This window comes from Euphorbia lathyris, chromosome 3 (assembly GCF_963576675.1).
Source record: "Euphorbia lathyris chromosome 3, ddEupLath1.1, whole genome shotgun sequence".
NCBI classification, from domain to species: Eukaryota; Viridiplantae; Streptophyta; class Magnoliopsida; order Malpighiales; family Euphorbiaceae; genus Euphorbia; species Euphorbia lathyris.
The window spans coordinates 88,625,384-88,644,313 of NC_088912.1; the positions used below are offsets into that span (position 1 = coordinate 88,625,384).

Here is an 18,930-nt window from a genome sequence, read left to right on the forward strand (position 1 = left end):
TTTCTGACAAAATATTTGCGGAGATTTTGGAGGTTCCATGTGCGTGGCAGTGTATTGCCCTCCATGTCTTGGATTTTAAATGTGGCGAATCCAATCTTGTCCACTATCTGATATGGACCCGTCCAGTTGAGCCCTAACTTGCCCTTGCCTTCTCGAGACTGGACTTTGTCAGCCTTTCGGAGCACAAGATCACCTACATTTAGATCCACAAGCCTGGCGTTTTTATCATGGTAAGCTGCGATCCGCTGTTTATATGCCGCCATGCGCACATAGGATTGGTCCCTACGATCTTCTATCTGATCTAGATGCTCCCTTAGCCGTTTACCGTTGTCCTCTTCACAATAAAAGGCCACTCAATCACTGGGGACCTGTATTTCGACTGGGATCACGGCTTCGACACCATGAGAAAGGGCGAATGGTGTTTCCCCTGTGGCCGTCCTTGGGGTGGTGCGATAAGCCCATAGAACACTTGTCAGCTGATCCGCCCACTTCTTATCATGCTCTCCTAATCTCTTTTTTATCCCTTTTACGATCGTCCGATTGGTAACTTCAGTCATCCCGTTAGACTGGGGATAATAAACGGAGGCGAATCTGTTCTGGATGCCCAACCCTTCACAGAAAGCTTTGAATTCGCCACAGTTGAACTGTGTTCCATTATCGGTGATGATGGTATGTGGAACACCGTATCTTCCCACGATGTTGTCTTTGACGAATTCCACCATTCGTTCTGTAGTAATGGAGGAAACAGCTTCGGCTTCTACCCATTTGGTGAAATGGTCCACTGCCACTACCACGTACCTCCTCTATCGGCGAGTCGGAGGAAATGGGCCAACAATGTCTATTCCCCAGAGGGCGAATAGACGTCCTTCTATGATGGGCCTTTGGATATGTTTGGCAGTATGTGATTCATTCGTATGAATCTGGCAATTGTGACAAGATTCTACCAATTTTTGGGCATCCAATTCTGCCGTTGGCCAGTAGAAACCCGCTAACCTAGATTTCTTCAAGATGGTGGCGGATGCTTCATGAGCCCCACATGATCCCTCATGTAGCTCTTTGAGGATTTGTTGTCCCTCTTCCGGTAGAATGCACTTCAACCAGGGATGGCTAAAGGATTTTCTGTAAAGGCCGTCATTGATCATGGAGAAATAAGCCGCTCTCCTAACTATCCGTCGTGCTTCTTCTTTGTCCTCAGGTAAGATTCCATTTAGCAGACATTGGCGGATGACCGATCTCCAATCATCTTCTACTGTTGTGAGTAGGGATACTTCCTCTGAGGCGAAGGCTGGAGCTATTTTAACTTCGAAGGGACGATCCGGATCTGTCCAGTTCTCCTCGGAAGAGGCCATTTTGGCCAAATGATCTGCCTCTGTGTTGGACTCCCTTGGTACGTGAATCAGTTCCCATTTAGTTTCCCTAGTCTCAAGGTGATCCAGCAATTTTTTGACTTCTGCTGCGTATTTGTCCAGAACCTCGTCTTTCACCTCGTAATTCTTGATTACTTGGTTGACCATTAGTTTAGAATCACTATAGATCACAATCCGCTCTGGAGTGATTTCTTTGAGTAGGCATAATCCCAATATCATAGCTTCATATTCAGCAGCATTATTAGTTGCATGGAAATTTAATTTTGCTGCGTACCGTAATTTTATGTATTGGGGACCCTTGATCACAACGCCTAGACCAGCTCCATCCGCCGAGGAGGCGCCATCGGTGTACATTGTCCATTCCTATATTGGAGGCTTGGGATGATCTATCCCTTCATCAGTGAATTCATTCACAAAGTCTGCCAGGACCTGACTCTTTAAAGCTGATCTACTTTCATATCTCACATCGAATTCGCCCAAGCGAATTGCCCATTCCATCAACCTTCCCGAAGTGTCTGGTTTCTGCAACACCTTCCTCATTGGTATATTTGTTTGAACCACTACAGTATGCGCTTGAAAATATGGTTTAGAATATCTGGTTTTGGCGTCTTTCAGAATCTTGCTCACATAATAAATCGGAAACTCCTGGCCATCTTCCTCTCGTATCATGACCGTGCATACGGCTTTATCCGTAACCGATACATACATGTAGAGGTCTTCTCCCTTCAAAGGTCGACTCATCATGGGTGGCTCTGTGAGGAACCGCTTGATTCCTTCGAAGGCCCTTTCACAATCCTCATTCCACTCGAATGCTTTTTGCTTCTTAATGACCTCGTAAAAGGGCTGACATCTGCGAGCTGAACAAGAGATAAACCTGCCCAAGGCTATGATACGCCCATTAAGGCGTTGTACTTCTCTGATATTCCGTTGTGCTTGCATTTCTAGGACAGCCTTAACCTTGTCAAAATTTGGGCTAACTCCTTTTTCACTGATCATGAACCCTAAGAATTTACCATACTGTAGACACCGAGTCGGAGGACCTGTGACGAAAACCCACGATGAACGGCTAAATCGGTTGATTCCAAGGATTAGAAAATTTAAAAATAATAACATAATAAAATGGGAAAACTCGGAGAACCGACGCTTGAAAGCCCCGCTAACAAGTTCGGCATCTCCTGAGTGAGGACGGGCACGTTCGCTACTACGGCAGTAAGCAAATGGGCCCCCGAGGCCGAGCATCGGCCGATGGGTAACGAACGGCGCTCACAACGACGACGGTCGCTCTATAAAGGACGGTGCGCGGGACGTCGGGTGCTCGTCCGACACGTCGAACGTCACCCGTCGAGGGGCGGGCGTCCCCCCTCGAGCGTGGTTCGACGTCCGGACGGCGTCACCCGACGAAAGTCCGACGAGTGCTGGACCGCTTCGGGCAAGGCTCGACATCGTCGGGCGAGCCCCGACGCTCGGTAGGCGGATGCCCGACTTTCGTTGGGCGATCACCCAAAAACGATGGGCGATCGCCCAACAAATTTTGGACGATCGCCCAACATGGGTTGGGCGGCCGCCCAACCTCTTTGGGCGACGACCGATTTTACTCGGGCGTCGTCCAAAGTTCTCCGGGGATCCATGCCTATATAAGGCAAGGATCCCCATGCATTTGGGGGAGGTTTTTTGGGAAAGATTTTCTCACTCTAAACATTTTTAGAGAGAGAAAATTGATTTTTTGGGAAAAAACATTTTTTTTCCTAAAAATTTCAAATCTTCTAAAAGTTAAAATTTTACCAAAAACACCGGGAAGCACGATTCGTGGAATCAACCGACGTCAACCGTCAATACCGAACTTAAGGTATTATCCGAGGACTAGACTCGTTTTATTTTATTTTATTTGATTTATTTCTTTCCTTTATTTATTTTTATGTCATAGTCTTTATTTATTTAATTATTCATTTATTTTATCACTTTTTATTTAATTTAGTGTATTTATTTAATTTTCATTTCATGTTGAATAAAATTTGGTTTTGTTTTAAAATAAAAAACCTCGTTTTGATATCCCAATACGAACCGTGATCCGATAAAAAGGTAGTTCGGGTATTAAAAGACGTTGTAATTATAAGTTTTTAAAAAAAAAAAAAAAATTCCAAATAACGTTTTAAAATAAAAACGTCGTTTTAGGAACTTCCGTTATTGACTATGATCCATTTTTTGTTGTTCGGAAATCCAAAACGATTGAATTAGACTTAATTTAAAGCTTTTGAATAAATCTGGAAATAATTGGAGTGCTGCTGTAATTTGCGTTTTCCGTCACTAATTGCTGATTACCGACGGATTTTCCGTCGGTAAATCTGCTAGAGTGTAAAAAATACTGGTTTGGTCCTCCTTTCCCAACTTTTAGGCTTTAAGTCCTTTACATATATATGTATAGTTATGTAATATATATTTTCAAACTATATTTAGATATTTGGTACATATAGTTATTAAGAATGTTTATATATTATTTTTCATTAATTTGATCTAATATAAGTATATGTATATATATATTTTCTTTTTCATTCATTTAAATTATATTGGGTTTTATTTTAAATGTTATTTACTTGGGTATTTTGAGGTAATTAATTAGTAGATATTTTGAGGATAAATAGGTATTATTTTGATGTTTAATGTATATTTGGAAAAGTTATTTTCTATATATATTACAATAGTCATTTTGGGATATAAAGTTTATTTTCTTCTTAATAATCAATTTTGTTTATTATTTTACATGTTTTTCTTTAGTAAGGTAAAAGTATATTTAGTATCTTTTATTTTGCATTATAATGAATATATTTAGCTATATTGAGTGGCATCCTTTACTTAGTTTTCTAAATTATATGTATATCATTATTTTCAAATATATGTATATATATATGTATATGCTTTTTTTTCCTTATTCTTTTTGTCATTTGGGGACATGGTTTTGAATTGGGTTTCAATTGGGAAATTTTGTGTTAGTTGGTTTATTGATGTAATTATAATAATGTTAAGGGTTAATTAAGTAAAAAGAGGAAAATAAATCACAAAAAGAGTTTTCAATTTAATTATTTAAACTAAAGGATTTTTAGAGGTTCCTAATGTAAATAAATAGTGTCTTCTTGACATTTTAAATCATTTCTTAAAACATCACGTTTTAAAACCTTAGTCCGTTCCAACGACGGATTAAGCGAACCTTGTAATTAAAATCATTTTCATTGTGAATAATGGAGTTTTGAATCGTTTTCTTAAATGATTGGTACAAAATAAATTGACTTGTATGTTTAACCACATTTTCTTATCAAAGGCTTTTATCTCGATGTTTTCAAACGCTTGAGTCGTTCCAACGGCGATTCGGGTGAACTTCATCAAACGGGGTTTTGAAACGTACCTAAATCGTTCCAACGACGATTAAGGTGCGAACCATGTAAATGAACTCGTTTTGGGGAAGTGAATTAGTATAGAATTAATATGTAACACGAAACATAAATCACGTTATAAATTAATCAATTCTTCCTTCTCCCCCTCTCTTTCCTATATATTTTGAACTGATGTAAATGGGTGATTCTTTACTAAAGTGGCTTTTCAATAATATATGCTCAAAACGGTTTTCAAAACGAGAAAGAAAAGGTTTCAAATGAATTTTAATCTTAAAGAAATATACGATTAGTCCGTTATCGCCTAACATGCTGAGTAGGAGGCCGGTGGTTCATAACCGGGCGATATCGGGGTGCCTAGTAGCCTTTCTCCGGAAAGGAGCTAGCCTTCTCGACTCGTACCTAAGTTTCCCGAACCCACACCGGTCTCCCGCAAGGGATCGGTGTTCATTTTCCCATTCGTGGGTGGCGACTCTTCCATATCTCCGAGCTCCGGTCCTGCCGAGCAGCTTGATTCCACGATTGGTTGCTTGGCGCCAATCACCGCTTACGTCGCCATGAGGTGTCCACCCCCCGGTCCGCCCGGGAGATTAGGCCGCGACACCTCGTCTAACACATACGTTGCACCAAAAGTGCACTTCTCTGGGTTCAGCTTAATGTTGTGGCGTCGAAGTACGTCCAGTACCTCCTTTATATCATCTGCATGCTTTTCTATGGTCGTACTTTTGATGATCATGTCATCTACATAGACAGAATAGTTATCCCCTTTACTATCTGTGAATATCTTGTTCATCATCCTCTGATAAGTTGCACCCGCGTTCTTAAGCCCAAAGGGCATAACTTTGAAACAATAAGTGGCTTGGTGTGTTACGAACGAGGTCTTGATTCTATCTGAGGGCTCCATGGGGATATGATGATAACTTGACTTCACATCAGTAAAGGAGTACATTGCGTGACCGACGGTTCCATCTACAAGCATGTCAATACATGGCAAAGGATAATTGTCTTTGGAACAGGCTTTGTTAAGATCCGTAAAGTCAATGCACATGCAGTAAGATCCGCCCGCTTTTTTCACCAAAACGACGTTCGCCAACCACTGTGTGTAAAGCACCTCCTTAATGGCATCCGCCCGCTGGAGCTTGGTGATCTCCTCTTCTATCACCTTCTGCCTTTCCGGGCCATGATTTCTCCACTTCTGAGCCACGGGAACTTCATCTTTATCAATGTTGAGCTTGTGAGTAATCACGTCTGGACTGATTCCGGGGAGAATTTCATCCTGCCATGCGAAGACATCTTCCGCCTCATATAGCACTTTGGTGATTGCATTTTTAATTTCGCCTTTGAGCCCTTTAGCCATTCGCACCTGCTTTTCATCCGCCATAAGGTACATTTCGGTCTCGCCCAAGGCCATTGTGACGCGCTCCTCTTCATCTTCCTCCTTAGATTGAGGGCGAATCATTAGTGATGCCGAATATGTCTCCTGGGCCACCTTTTGGCTACCTCTGATCATTACACCTCCCTTGGCCGTGGGAATGTAAAGTGTTAAGTGGTGAATGGAGATAAGAGCTGCAACTTCGGAGATAAAGGGCCGTCCGAGAATGATATTGTAAGCTAACTGACCATCCAAGATAGAAAATTCTAGATCACCCTTCCAGACCTGATCATCATCTGTAAGCTCATAATCCAGAGTGACTTGGCCTTTTATTTGGATAGTATGTCCCGTCACTCCCAAGATATCGACCACAGTTGGCTCTACTTGAATAGGATCAATCATGAGTTTGGCGAAAGCTCCTCTGGTGATGACATTGCATGAACTCCCAGTATCAATCATTACTCTTTTCATCTCCCAGCCTTCCACCATCATAGTGATGACCAGTGCGTCCGCATGGGGAGGTATTTCAGGACCTACATCGGAAAAGGGGCGATTTAACGACGTCTTGTCGAGGGCAGTAGTCCTCACTGGATCCCCCAGGCAGAGGGAATGGAGGAGGAGGTGGTGGTGGAGGAGGAAACGGAGAAGGAGGCGGACGCGGTAATGAAGGAGGGCGTTCGCCATCAGATCCATCGTCTGATTCAAGTTCTTCTTCTTCTTCTCCAAGCAGATCGCCACGAAGAGGTCGTCCCAGGGCGAACCCGGAAAATTTTGATGATAGAGTTAGGGCCCTAGTGCTCCGTATGAATGAAGAAAATGCTAGGCATAACCCATTCGCCAATAGGGATTCGCCTTTCGCAGCTTGGATCGAGGCGGAGGAAACAGACAGAGCTTTTAAAATTCCCAATCTTGCGATATACACAAGAAGTGACAATCCAGAAGCTCATGTTAGAAAATATCGAATACTGCTTAGACTCAACCGTGCTACCGAGCTCGTGCTCTGCAAAATGTTCGTTACCACGTTGGGGGGCCCAGCCTATTTGTGGTTTCAATCTTTACCTCCAGGTTCGATAAACAGCTTTGATCAATTGAGCAGGCAATTTTTGCGCTAAATTTTCCGGCTGTATTCCTCCAGTGGTGAAATCTGGGAAGCTCTTTGAGTTAAAGCAAAAAGCGAATGAGTCCCTTCGGGAGTATGTGGACACTTTCAACCAGTTGTGCATACAAATTGTTGATGTGGATATCTCCGTAGCTGTGGAATGTTTCGTAAGAAACACCACCTGTAAGAGTTTGCAGGAAGATCTCATTCGAAAGAAACCCACCAGCATGGCAGAGTTGATGGAGCGTTGTAAGGATTTTATAGAGGTGGATGACATCCGCCGAGGTTCACCATCATTGCCAAAGAGGGACAATGGCGAATCTCGTCCCCGAGATAGAGACAAAGACAAGCGTCAGGACTCTTCCTCTAGAAACAGGCGAAGAGATTCTAAGAACAAATCAACGTTTGTCACCTCTTTCATACCTCTCAATGCTTCTAAAAGTGAAGTCCTTATGTGGATCGAGAACAGTCAACACAAACGGAGCATTTCATACCCCGAACCGAAGGGAGTGGAGTACACCAATAATGGTAAAAATCCTAAAAACTATTGTAAATATCATAGGAAAAATGGCCATGACACTGACGCATGCTGGGAGTTAGCTCGAGAAATCGAGCGTCTCATAGAGAGGGGCAAATTGGATTTATCACCATCTCCTCTCTTGCCTTCAGTTTGGATGAACCGATCCAATTTGCCCCTCTATATGAGACGCTCGATTTCTCGAGCTAACTCCCAGCATGCGTCAGTGTCATGGCCATTTTTCCTGTGATATTTACAATAGTTTTTAGGATTTTTACCATTATTGGTGTACTCCCCTCCCTTCGGTTCGGGGTATGAAATGCTCCGTTTGTGTTGACTGTTCTCGATCCACATAAGGACTTCACTTTTAGAAGCATTGAGAGGTGTGAAAGAGGTGACAAACGTTGATTTGTTCTTAGAATCTCTTCGCCTGTTTCTAGAGGAAGAGTCCTGACGCTTGTCTCTGTCTCTATCTCGGGGATGAGATTCGCCATTGTCCCTCTTTGGCGATGATGGTGAACCTCGGCGGATGTCATCCACCTCTATAAAATCCTTACAACGCTCCATCAACTCTGCCATACTGGTGGGTTTCTTTCGAATGAGATCTGCCTGCAAACTCTTACAGGTGGTGTTTCTTACGAAACATTCCACAGCTACAGAGATATCCACATCAACAATTTGTATGCACAACTGGTTGAAAGTGTCCACATACTCCCGAAGGGACTCATTCGCTTTTTGCTTTAACTCAAAGAGCTTCCCAGATTTCACCACTGGAGGAATACAGCCGGAAAATTTAGCGTAAAAATTCCCTGCTCAATTGATCAAAGCTGTTTATCGAACCTGGACGTAAAGATTGAAACCACAAATAGGCTGGCCCCCCCAACGTGGTAACGAACATTTTGCAGAGCACGGGCTCGGTAGCACGGTTGAGTCTAAGCAGTATTCGATATTTTCTAACATGAGCTTCTGGATTGTCACTTCCTGTGTATATCGCAAGATTGGGAATTTTAAAAGCTCTGTATGTTTCCTCCGCTTCGATCCAAGCTGCGAAAGGCGAATCCCTATTGGCGAACGGGTTATGTCTAGCATTTTCTTCATTCATACGGAGCACTAGGGCCCTAACTCTATCATCAAAATTTTCCGGGTTCGCCCTGGGATGACCTCTTCGTGGCAATCTGCTTGGAGAAGAAGAAGAAGAACTTGAATCAGACGATGGATCTGATGGCGAACGCCCTCCTTCATTACCGCGTCCGCATCCGCCTCCTCCTCTGTTTCCTCCTCCACCACCACCTCCTCCTCCTTTCCCTCCGCCTGGGGGATCCGGCCCGTTTCCTCCTCCCTGGCTTCCCGACGGGATGTGTCCAACAGTTCCTGGAGGTGGCGGCGGCGGTGGTCCACTTGAATGGGGTGTCTTTTCTGGCCTTTTACTTCGTCTACGACCAGTAGATGGGGGTGATCTGCCACGACGGGAGGATCTCGCTCGTCGGGGTGAAGGTGACTTTGAACGCCTACCTTTATCCTTTCTATGCTTCTTACGTGTTCGCCCTTTAGATCCGCCAAGGAATAAATTCGTTCGTGGACGCCTGGGTATATCGGACCCACCAAGATTTAACCCCGGACCCCTAGATCCGCCAGGAAGGGTCGTATCATTTCTTTGACTTCCTTCTGCGCCACTAGGGAATAATTCCCGATTGATTGGTCGTTCGCCAATCGGTGCCGTGGTGGTTACCATGGAATCCGTGTTGTGATCTTGGAGGAATGAAGAACTTTGGGCGCCTGGTTCGAGGCCGAAGTTTAACAAAGGCCAAGACGAAACGGTCGATGTGGAGGTCATGCTCCCACGCGGAGGAAGGGTCATGAATGATCGGAGGCGATTCCCTATCTCAGGTCCATACCGCTCTCCAATATCTTGAGCACACATATTGATGAAAGCATCCGAGGGCATGCTACTGTCGACGTGCGTTATAGGAGCAGTTGAATCGGTGCGACCAGCACTAGATGGTGTAACTAATGGTGCTTCAATCCCAGAGGTGGGATTTTGATCTCCGTTTGTCATAGTTTTTTAGTGTGAATGAAAAACCCTTTGTTTGATTAAGGATTCCACGTTCACCGCACCAATTGATAACTAGTAGGGAATTTATGATCAACTTCCGTCCTTGTGGGGGCGTCGTTGGGTTCGACGGGGGGAAGCTCCGATGCCAAAGTCAGTAAGATGAATCAAGGAAACAAACTGAATTGACAAAGGTTGTGAGAATGCGTACCTTGATAGCCTAGGTAATCAGGCTATATATAGCTGAGAAGTTGTAACCTTCAGGTAACTATAAAGTCTCCATTAATGCTCCATTAATGGCGGTTACGAGTTATCTCTAACCTGACAGTTAACTAATTGATGACCCATTAATGATCTTTATGGCCGAGTCGGCGGCCAGCCGTTTATAGTGGCGAATGAAGAGATTCGCCTCATAGGTCCGCCAGCGGATCTCTCAGAGCAGATCCGTGGAGACCCGCCTGCCAGCTCCTCTTTGGGGATCACTACGTGGCGTTCTAGAGGTGAATATCCCTTTTAGTTCTCGGGTTAATATCTCGATGTTATCAGTCCTCCATCTTTATATAATCTTTTAATCATTACCCTAAACTTTTAATTTACACCTAAACTCATCGAATTAATTTCAAAATTTTCCTATAATACCAAATAAAAATCACATACCCAATAATTATAATATATATTAATATCTAGGTATAAATTCTAGAAATTTAGACACGGACGTGACATGAAGTCTCAATTAGATCAAACGATTCATCCTCTTGTACACAAAACATTGTAGTGAATCAGAGCAGTCATGTATGGCGCCGAAGAATCTGAGATTGTCTCTTTGTTCACTAAAGGTACCTTGGACTTGACCTGGTTGTTCGACTCTAACCCAATAGTCGGTAAAAGCACTTGTTTTTTAATAACCTCTTGACGAATGGGATGAGGAATATAAGATCTCATTTGGCTTGTTGAAGAGGCTACATCAGAAGTCTTAGCTTCGGCATCCTTTGATCCAAAAATCAATGGCCCAAGTGACCTCAAATGGGATAACAAAATAGCTCAAATAGACATTTTAGAGTTAATACCTGCATCCAAAACTGTAAAAAAATGAAGTTAAAACGCTATTCACCTTTATTAAAAAAAATTATAGCCTATAAATTTTTTGTAAAAAAATCTCTCTAGCTGCATTGTATAGAGCCGAAGGAATCCCCTATCGAATCAACTCAAGCATCCCTCGATAATCCCACTTGATGAAGTAGTTGAACAAGAGCTATTGAGTTGCTCTCTCCTCATCCGACAGGTCTTGTTTATTCTTCAAAGTGTCAAGGTTACATGGATCTCTGTTTCAGGTGGTGTTAAAGGAAAAGTCATTTGTATGCATGTTATCTTTAATGTCTGGGTTACCCTTCATCTAGAACCACTTCGATTTAAAATCCTTGTTAATCTTCGGCTTTCGATAAAAAAAAATAGTGAGGCATTATCAACTAGTGATATAAATCATTTAGTGATTTCTTTGTGAGTTTTCAGCAAGACTGATATAAGGGTCCGATCAGGTTGATCTCAAGATTTACACACAATTTAACGAAAGCCAACAACTCCAACTAAGTGTTGGAGAGTTTCTAACAATGACATGTATTGAACTCCTAAAAAACGTTTATCAATCTGTTTGAAAGAGGAAATTTCAACCCACATTTCAGAAAAAACATAAACACTTCCAAATGATCATCTAAGCCATAATCAGCTCGATGTTGGGCAAGCTCGTCTCCACCCAATTTTTTTTTTTTGGTTTTCTAAGAATAGAGGAGATACAAGTTCAGAGGAATTGATGGTAGGTGGGAGTGTGCAAAATGTGGAAAATGATTTAATACCTCTGTTATCATATGTACTTCGTCTATAACTTCAACGGTTCATTTGAAATTTCAAAGATAGTGAATATTTATTTGTTTATTTGATATATATGATGAGCATTTTAATACTTAACGATTTTTTTTTCTTTTTTACTTTTAAAAATTTTGGTTGCTACTTTTCAGGCTGTTTTTGCTTTTTCACTTCAAAATGGAGAGTTTTAGGTGTTTGGTTAGTGACCTCATGTTTGCTTTTAACAATTGAAAAGCAGCATTATGTGTTTGGTTAGTGATCTCCTATTTGCCTTTTACATCTGAAAAGCATTTCAGCTTTTTACAAAAGCAGATAATCTCTGCTTTTTGGAAAAGCAGTTTTTTCTAACAATAAACAGCAAACCGTAACAGCAACAGTAAATAGTAGCAACAACCCGTAACAGCAAACAACAAACCATAACAGTAAATAACAAATGACAATAGTAAATAGTAGGTAAAACAAACGAGTCTTAGGGTCCGTTTGTTTTATCTGCTGTTTACTGTTGCTGTTTGCTGTTACGGTTTGCTGTTTGCTGTTTGAAAAGGCTGCTGTTTTAAAAAGTAGGGATTCCCTGTTATTATAAAAAGCTACTTTTCGACTTCAAAAGGCAAACAGAAGATGCCTAACCAAATACCTTAAACTTTTTTTTTCAAAGTAAAAAGGCAAACAGGAGGTCTAAAAGCAGCTACTAAACACCCCTTAGTGTATTTGTAGTTGTGGCACCCCTTAGTGTATTTGTAGTTGTGGCAAGTAGAAGAGACAAAAGATGTATTAAGACGTGGAAGAAAGATGGGATGTTTATTGCTACTAGATGGAAATGGGAAAGTGGGACCCAAAACTTGAAAGCCGAAAGTTGGAATTGCTGATTCATTAATAGGTCAGGTTTGGTTTTGTGGCTCTCATTCTTTTTTTCCTCCGCCCACGTGATGTCGGACCCACTTTCTTCTCCAAAATTCTAATCAATTATCAACTAAAGATATTTTAACCATTAACCATTAATCTTATCATTTCAATCATTAATCCTATTACTTAATTTGCTTTTAATTATTCATTAATCCATTACTTAATTTAGTAACAATTATCCCTTCAATTGATTTATCATTAATATTATTAGTTAATTCACCCTTCAATTATTCAGCTTTCTGGTTTTTTCTGTCTTTTATCACTCATTCAATAAATTTTTTTGATTCAATATTTTTTTTTTATTTGTAGTTTTTGTTTTTTACATTTTATTGGTGCTGATTGTTATGAATGTTATTATATTTTTCCTTCACTTGAAAAATAAAAGTATTTTTTTTATCATCGTATAGATCTTTGCTCATTAAAAGATTATAAAGTTATTTCTTTAAATGGAGTATGTTTTATTTTTTATGATTTATAATTTTTATATTGAGATGTAATATTTTTTATGAATAAAATAATTATTTTTATTCTAAAAAAACCATTATGACTATAAACTTTGTTTTATTTTTGATAGAATTATAAACTTTGTTTCATGTCATGATTCCAAGCATAAACTTTTGTAAACTTTATGTTATTATAATATTAAAATGTAAATCAATAAAATACTTATTTGAATAAGTTTAACTATTATTCATTTTTTATTATATTACTCCAAATTACTATTAAATACTTATTTTCACTTCAGCATTTATTAATTTTGTAAACATTTATTAAATTACAAAATTTGTTCTTATCCAGAGTTATAATGTTACTAGTAGAAACTATTGATGTATTTCCACCATTCAATATGTATATATTATAGGAGAAAGTTCAAATAAAACCCATGTGGTTTCACTAATTTTCAGATAAAGGACTGTGGTTTACTTTTTGTTAAAACGGAGACTGAGGTTTCGCACTTTTAATAATGCTATTAAAACTATCTTTATCGACCTGAAAATGAAAATTTTCAAGAATTAAAGTTGTTCAATGTCATATTTTCTATGGAACTACATTTTCGATTTTAGAAAATCATCTTTTTGGAACTTTCTCTCTAAACATTAACTTTCTCTCTCTTTACCAAACATCATCTAAATAATCTCGAAATAAAAAAGTTGAAAAATTAAAGTTGCTTAGAATATTAGTAATTTTTAAAATATATCATTTTTGAAGTTGTTAAGGATGATTTTAATAGTATCAATCGAAAAGGTCCTTATTTTGCTAAAGTTGAAAACATCAGTCCTCGTTTTGATAAAAAGTAAACCACAGTCCTTTATCTGAAAATTAGTGAAACCACAAGGGTTTTATTTGAACTTTACCCTATATTATATACACATGTTTGTACTTAATTAACTATTAAATTTAGAAATAAAAAACTATTTATTAATTTTTATACCTTCAATATAGATTTCTTTTCCTCCTCTTCAAAAAAAAATTGCTTTTTTTTATTAAATTTCAATGTAGATTTTTTAAGTTTAGTGCATTTTATTTATTTTTTTTGGTAAGAAAAGAAAATAAAACAAGTGAATTTTATTTATAACTAACAACAAACCGTTAACAAATAAAGATAAACAACAGAACGAAATAACAACTACAACTATTATACAAAATTTATGTCATTATTAGACAAATTACATTAGTCGTACCTCTTCTTTGTCTTATCGGTCCGTAACTTTTGCCAATCGATTAAATTGGCTCGGCATAGCACTTCGAGCCCCCCTCATTCTAGCCAACTTTGCCAGAATGTGGGCAGTTACATCCGCATCAAGATTCATGAAGCAGAAATCCCATTGCCCCGCCTGTATGGGAGGCGGATACACCGATCAATGCCAGATAAAACTACCATTTGTCCGACGACTACCGCCTCCTCCGATTCATTGAATTCCTCTTTTGGCTGCTTTCCCCTTCTTGAAACTTTGTTGATGTTCCACCTGACTTCATGTACATCAATCACAAACAAATGACTCAATGCCATTTGATATCTCTAATGGAATCATAGTAGCAATTAGGAACTTATTTACTTACCCCTAAACAAAATTTCTGGGGATGATGACAATTGAAGCTAGACGAATTCTTCGCCTCATTCCCCCCGAAATTCATCATCCCAGCCTCATTCCCCCCAAATTCATCATCCCGGTCGAATTCTGATTGCTGCTCGAGCTTGAACTTCCGCTATAAGAAGAGGTATCAATAGCTTCAAATGAAGCTATGTCATCATGAAACATTTCTTCAAACAGCTCTTGCAATTCCTCAAAACTCTCATTTCTATTTTCCTGTCAAATTCACATCCGTCACAAAACCTTACATGTATTCCCAATCATTCGTTTATGATCTTTTCGTTAAATCGTTACATTATTAGACTCGGATCAATGAAAAATAGTATCACACATCACCTAGGTACTTTATCCCAATGGCTTTTTTTTCTAGAATCATGTGTTTTTTTTTCCATCCCAATGGCTTCTGCTGCTACAACCAACTTTTCTTGCAGCTCATCCACTGTTGTTGCATGTTTGTTAGTAGCTTGTTGCATAGTGCTCATGTCGTAAAAGAGTTGTTTGGTGATACGGTCCATGAGTTTCCTACTGGAAGGATCGAAGGACCTAATCATTCCCTTATAGAACATAAGAGAGCCTATCTTCTATCAGTTGAAAAGTCTTGCCCAAGTGATGAAAGGCCAAACTCGAGAATTAGCAGAGGTCGTAGCTAAGATCGGCCTTGTCACGGCAACTCACGGTGATGATAGGATAAATTACAACTACACATAAGTGAATTGAGGAAATCCTTTTTCATGGAAAGGATCCTAGCTAAGAAATTCAGTTCAGTACTTGCCTTTACTGGGCTGGGAAAGAAACTTTTTTACTCTTTTTTTTAAGCAAGAAGGTACAAAGGGGCTTTCATAGGATGATTTTAGAATAATTTTATGATTAATTAGGGTGTAGAAAATCCAGCATATGGTATGTACACAATAATTTGTTATTCTAATTAGTATGGATTGAATTGAAAGAAAATTCAAAACTTACATGTTGCTGCTGCGGCCGTGAGAGAAGAAACGGTAGAAAACGCAGAACAGAGAAGAAAACGCAATAGATCAATTTCCAAGTTGCTGCTGCGGTCGTGAGAGAAGAAACGGTAGAAAACAGAGAGCAGAGAAGAAACCCCAATAGATGAATTTCTAAGTTGCTACTGCGACTTTAAGAGAAGAAACAGTAAAAAATCGAGAACAGAGAAGAAAATAGAATAGATTAATTTCTTAGCAATTGATTGTTCTGGAATTGATTATGGGTAATAGAAAAGGTTTGGCGGGTAATGGAAGAAGCGATTGTGTAGGTAATTGAAAAAGTTTGGCGGTAATGGAAGAAGTTTCAGAGTAATTGTAATGATGGATTTCAGGGTATTTAAGAGATAAAAAAGCCAGACGTAGAAGTAGAGTTGGAAAAGCAGCACAATGCTACTTTTGTGAAAGGCAGCCTTTTCCTAGTCAAACAGTAAAAGGTAGTAGTATTTTTTCCTAACCAAACACCTTATTAACTGCTGTTTAATAGTGAAATGCAAAAGGAGGTTGTAAAGGAGTTAACCAAACGGGTTCTAACTCTCGGTCTTTATCTATTCAATCTCTCAAACCTGCAACAATAACTCTTATAATAGGTTGAAAGGTAGAAGAAGCGAAAAAATTACATTTCGAATAAATGAAGACGTATTTTTAGAATTTAGGTTTAATAAGTTTTTGTATTTAGTTGTTACAGCATAAGCAAGTTTAGGGAGTTGGTGAGACACTTGCAAAGTTCAGTGAGCTAATATACTTTTATGGACAAGTTTAGGGAGCTAATGATACGAAATAAGCAAGTTCAGTGAACTAGTGAGACATTTGCAAAGTTTAGGGAGCCAAATCTACTATTTTTTACAAGTTCAGGGAGCTGCTGATGTATTAGGCCTATAATAAACTAATGTGTGTATGTAAATGATAAAATAAATGATAAAAATAAACTATCGTAACTCCTGTTGATAAAGGTAAGGGTTATCAAATACAAATTAATTCATAAACTTAGTCATTCCTTTTTTTTTATAGTCAAACTTAGTCATTCCTGAGTGTTAATGTATTATGGAAACTTTTTATCTTTTTAATAAGGTACTACACTGATATGTTAAGAGCTTACCCATTAGTTAATATTATCCAAAACCCAAAATTTGCATAGTATTATATACAAAATAGAAGAATAAAAAGTAAGCACAGCTATCGTATACTATATAATAAATAATATAGAGCTAGTTGTGTTTAATTTAAAATATAATGAATATAGATTGATATTGAGTTTAAAACTGTTGAAATATAAATAGATTCCATCTCTTCAATTATATAGTACACATATCTATCCTAATATCATTTTGAATTTTATCTGCAATACAGTAAATTAGAGTAGTTTGTTAAAGTAATATAAAAAAATAATAAAGTGCATCTGTAAAAAACAAAAACCAATATATTAATAGTTAATGGATGTTACTATTTACCGCTCCTTTTTTCCTACTTACTATCCATTTCTTACCATATTTGCCCTCCTCAATTTTTTTTTGCCTAAAAAATTGAAAACCTCTCTCTCTCTTTCCAGAGCAAAACAAAAAGTAGACGGAGAATTGATCCAAGAAATCGAACCTAAAACTTTAAATATTTTATTTTAAAAAAATCAAAAAATATTCAAATTTTTTTTAAAATTTCGGAAATTTTGCCTTGGCGGGTCAAAACGTCCGCCACTAGACAAGGGATGAAGGGTCATTGACCCACCATCCCTAAAGGAGTGGTGGGTCAATGACCCGCCACTTCTTTAGGGATGGTGGGTCAATGACCCGCCATCCCTTATCTAGTGACGGGCCATTTGGTCCGCCAAGGTAAAATTTCTGGAATTTTGAGATGTGTGGGGGAAGGGGTTTGAAATTTTTTTTTTCAAAATAAAGGGAATAGGCTAATATGTCTTTTTAGGGGCATTAAGTTAAGTAGGGAAAAGGGGGTGATAAATAGCAATACACTAGTTAATTGATGTTTTTACTATAGTTTCCATAAAACGTAAAATAACTTCATATATAAGACTTTCAATCAAATAATAAGACTATCATAATATATAAAAACACATAACACTATCATGTATAGTTAGAAAAACACATAACAATATCATGTTTAGTTACAAATAATTTTGAGAATCTTCATCTTTAAGGCTTGAAAAAAGGGGAAAAAAATATAACCCAATAAAACTAATACCACCTTAAGACAAAAAAATATAAACCCAAACAAGAAGCAATAAGCAATATCGTCCATCATTGACGAAGGAAAATATAGAACTAAATAATCAAATTCAGCCCACAGAAATATGCTCAAAATCCTACTGTTCTTCTCACTTTAATGTGGCATGGTTCAGGAATTCAAAGCTCAAACAAATCTTACACGTTAACTCGTTGATTATAGTGTTTGACGAGCAAATTAGTAATGCTACAAACAGAAGTATTTTAATATTAGAATAGCATAACTCTATTCACCTACCTCCAAACTTAATGGAAAGTATACTCAGTCTCCAATGGAATTCAATCAACTATGGATACACAAGATAACAATCTAATAAATAAAGCCCCTTTTCTATTTGACTCAAGGGTATAGCCTGAATTACCACATTTTAGTTCATCAATATTAAACAATTCCCTTTCCACATAATCATTATATAAAATTCAAGACATTGGATGGACAAATATGCTCTCTATTTAAAATTCCCTAAAGAAAAACCAGAATAAACATGAAAAACACCAAATCATGCTCTACCAACCGGAGAAAGAGGCTAACTTACCGTGCTGGCGTGAGACGCGACCGGAGAAGGGAGAAGAGGCGCGGCTGGAGAAGGGAGAAGAGGAGAGGCGCGACTGGAGAAGGGAAGAAGAGGTGTGGCTGGAGAAGGGTTGAGAACAGCTTCCGATTTGGATGTTCGCGTGTTTTTTTTAGGTTACAGGATGTTGGCGTGTTTGAGCTGGGGAAAGGGAATCCAATTCCCTGCTGGGGCTAAGGGAATAGGCTAAACCAAACTGGGGTAAACCCATTATCTAAAAGAGGAATTTAGCAGTAAATCAACTCTCAAATTTTTATTACAGTTAACTATTCCATAAATTTATCTTTTGTCGTTATATTAAAATGTTATTGAATTAATTTTTGTTTTGTCAAATTATATAGTTAACTGACGTTAAATTGCTTAGTTTATTATTAATTAAAAGGAAGAAACAGTTTTCAAAAAAAAGGAAGAAACTGATATGGTCGTTTCAGTTTCTATTTTTCAAATTTGGTAAAAGTTGTATATGTTTAATAAAATATGAT

At 38.5% G+C, this 18,930-nt stretch overlaps 1 long non-coding RNA gene across 4 annotated transcripts; it reads right to left on the reverse strand.

Annotated features, from left to right (window-relative positions):
• Positions 1-10,498: 10,498 nt before the first annotated feature.
• LOC136224628 (uncharacterized) lies at positions 10,499-18,621 on the reverse strand. 4 transcript variants are annotated; one of them, XR_010686514.1, is made up of 4 exons: positions 18,413-18,621; positions 14,613-14,860; positions 14,234-14,522; positions 10,499-10,867 (listed from the first exon to the last, which is right to left on the reverse strand). It is a non-coding gene; the product is annotated as an uncharacterized lncRNA (long non-coding RNA). The 4 variants fall into 4 exon arrangements; XR_010686515.1 differs by lacking the exon at positions 10,499-10,867 and having other exon boundaries at positions 14,099-14,518; XR_010686513.1 differs by lacking the exon at positions 10,499-10,867 and having other exon boundaries at positions 14,099-14,522.
• Positions 18,622-18,930: the final 309 nt, after the last annotated feature.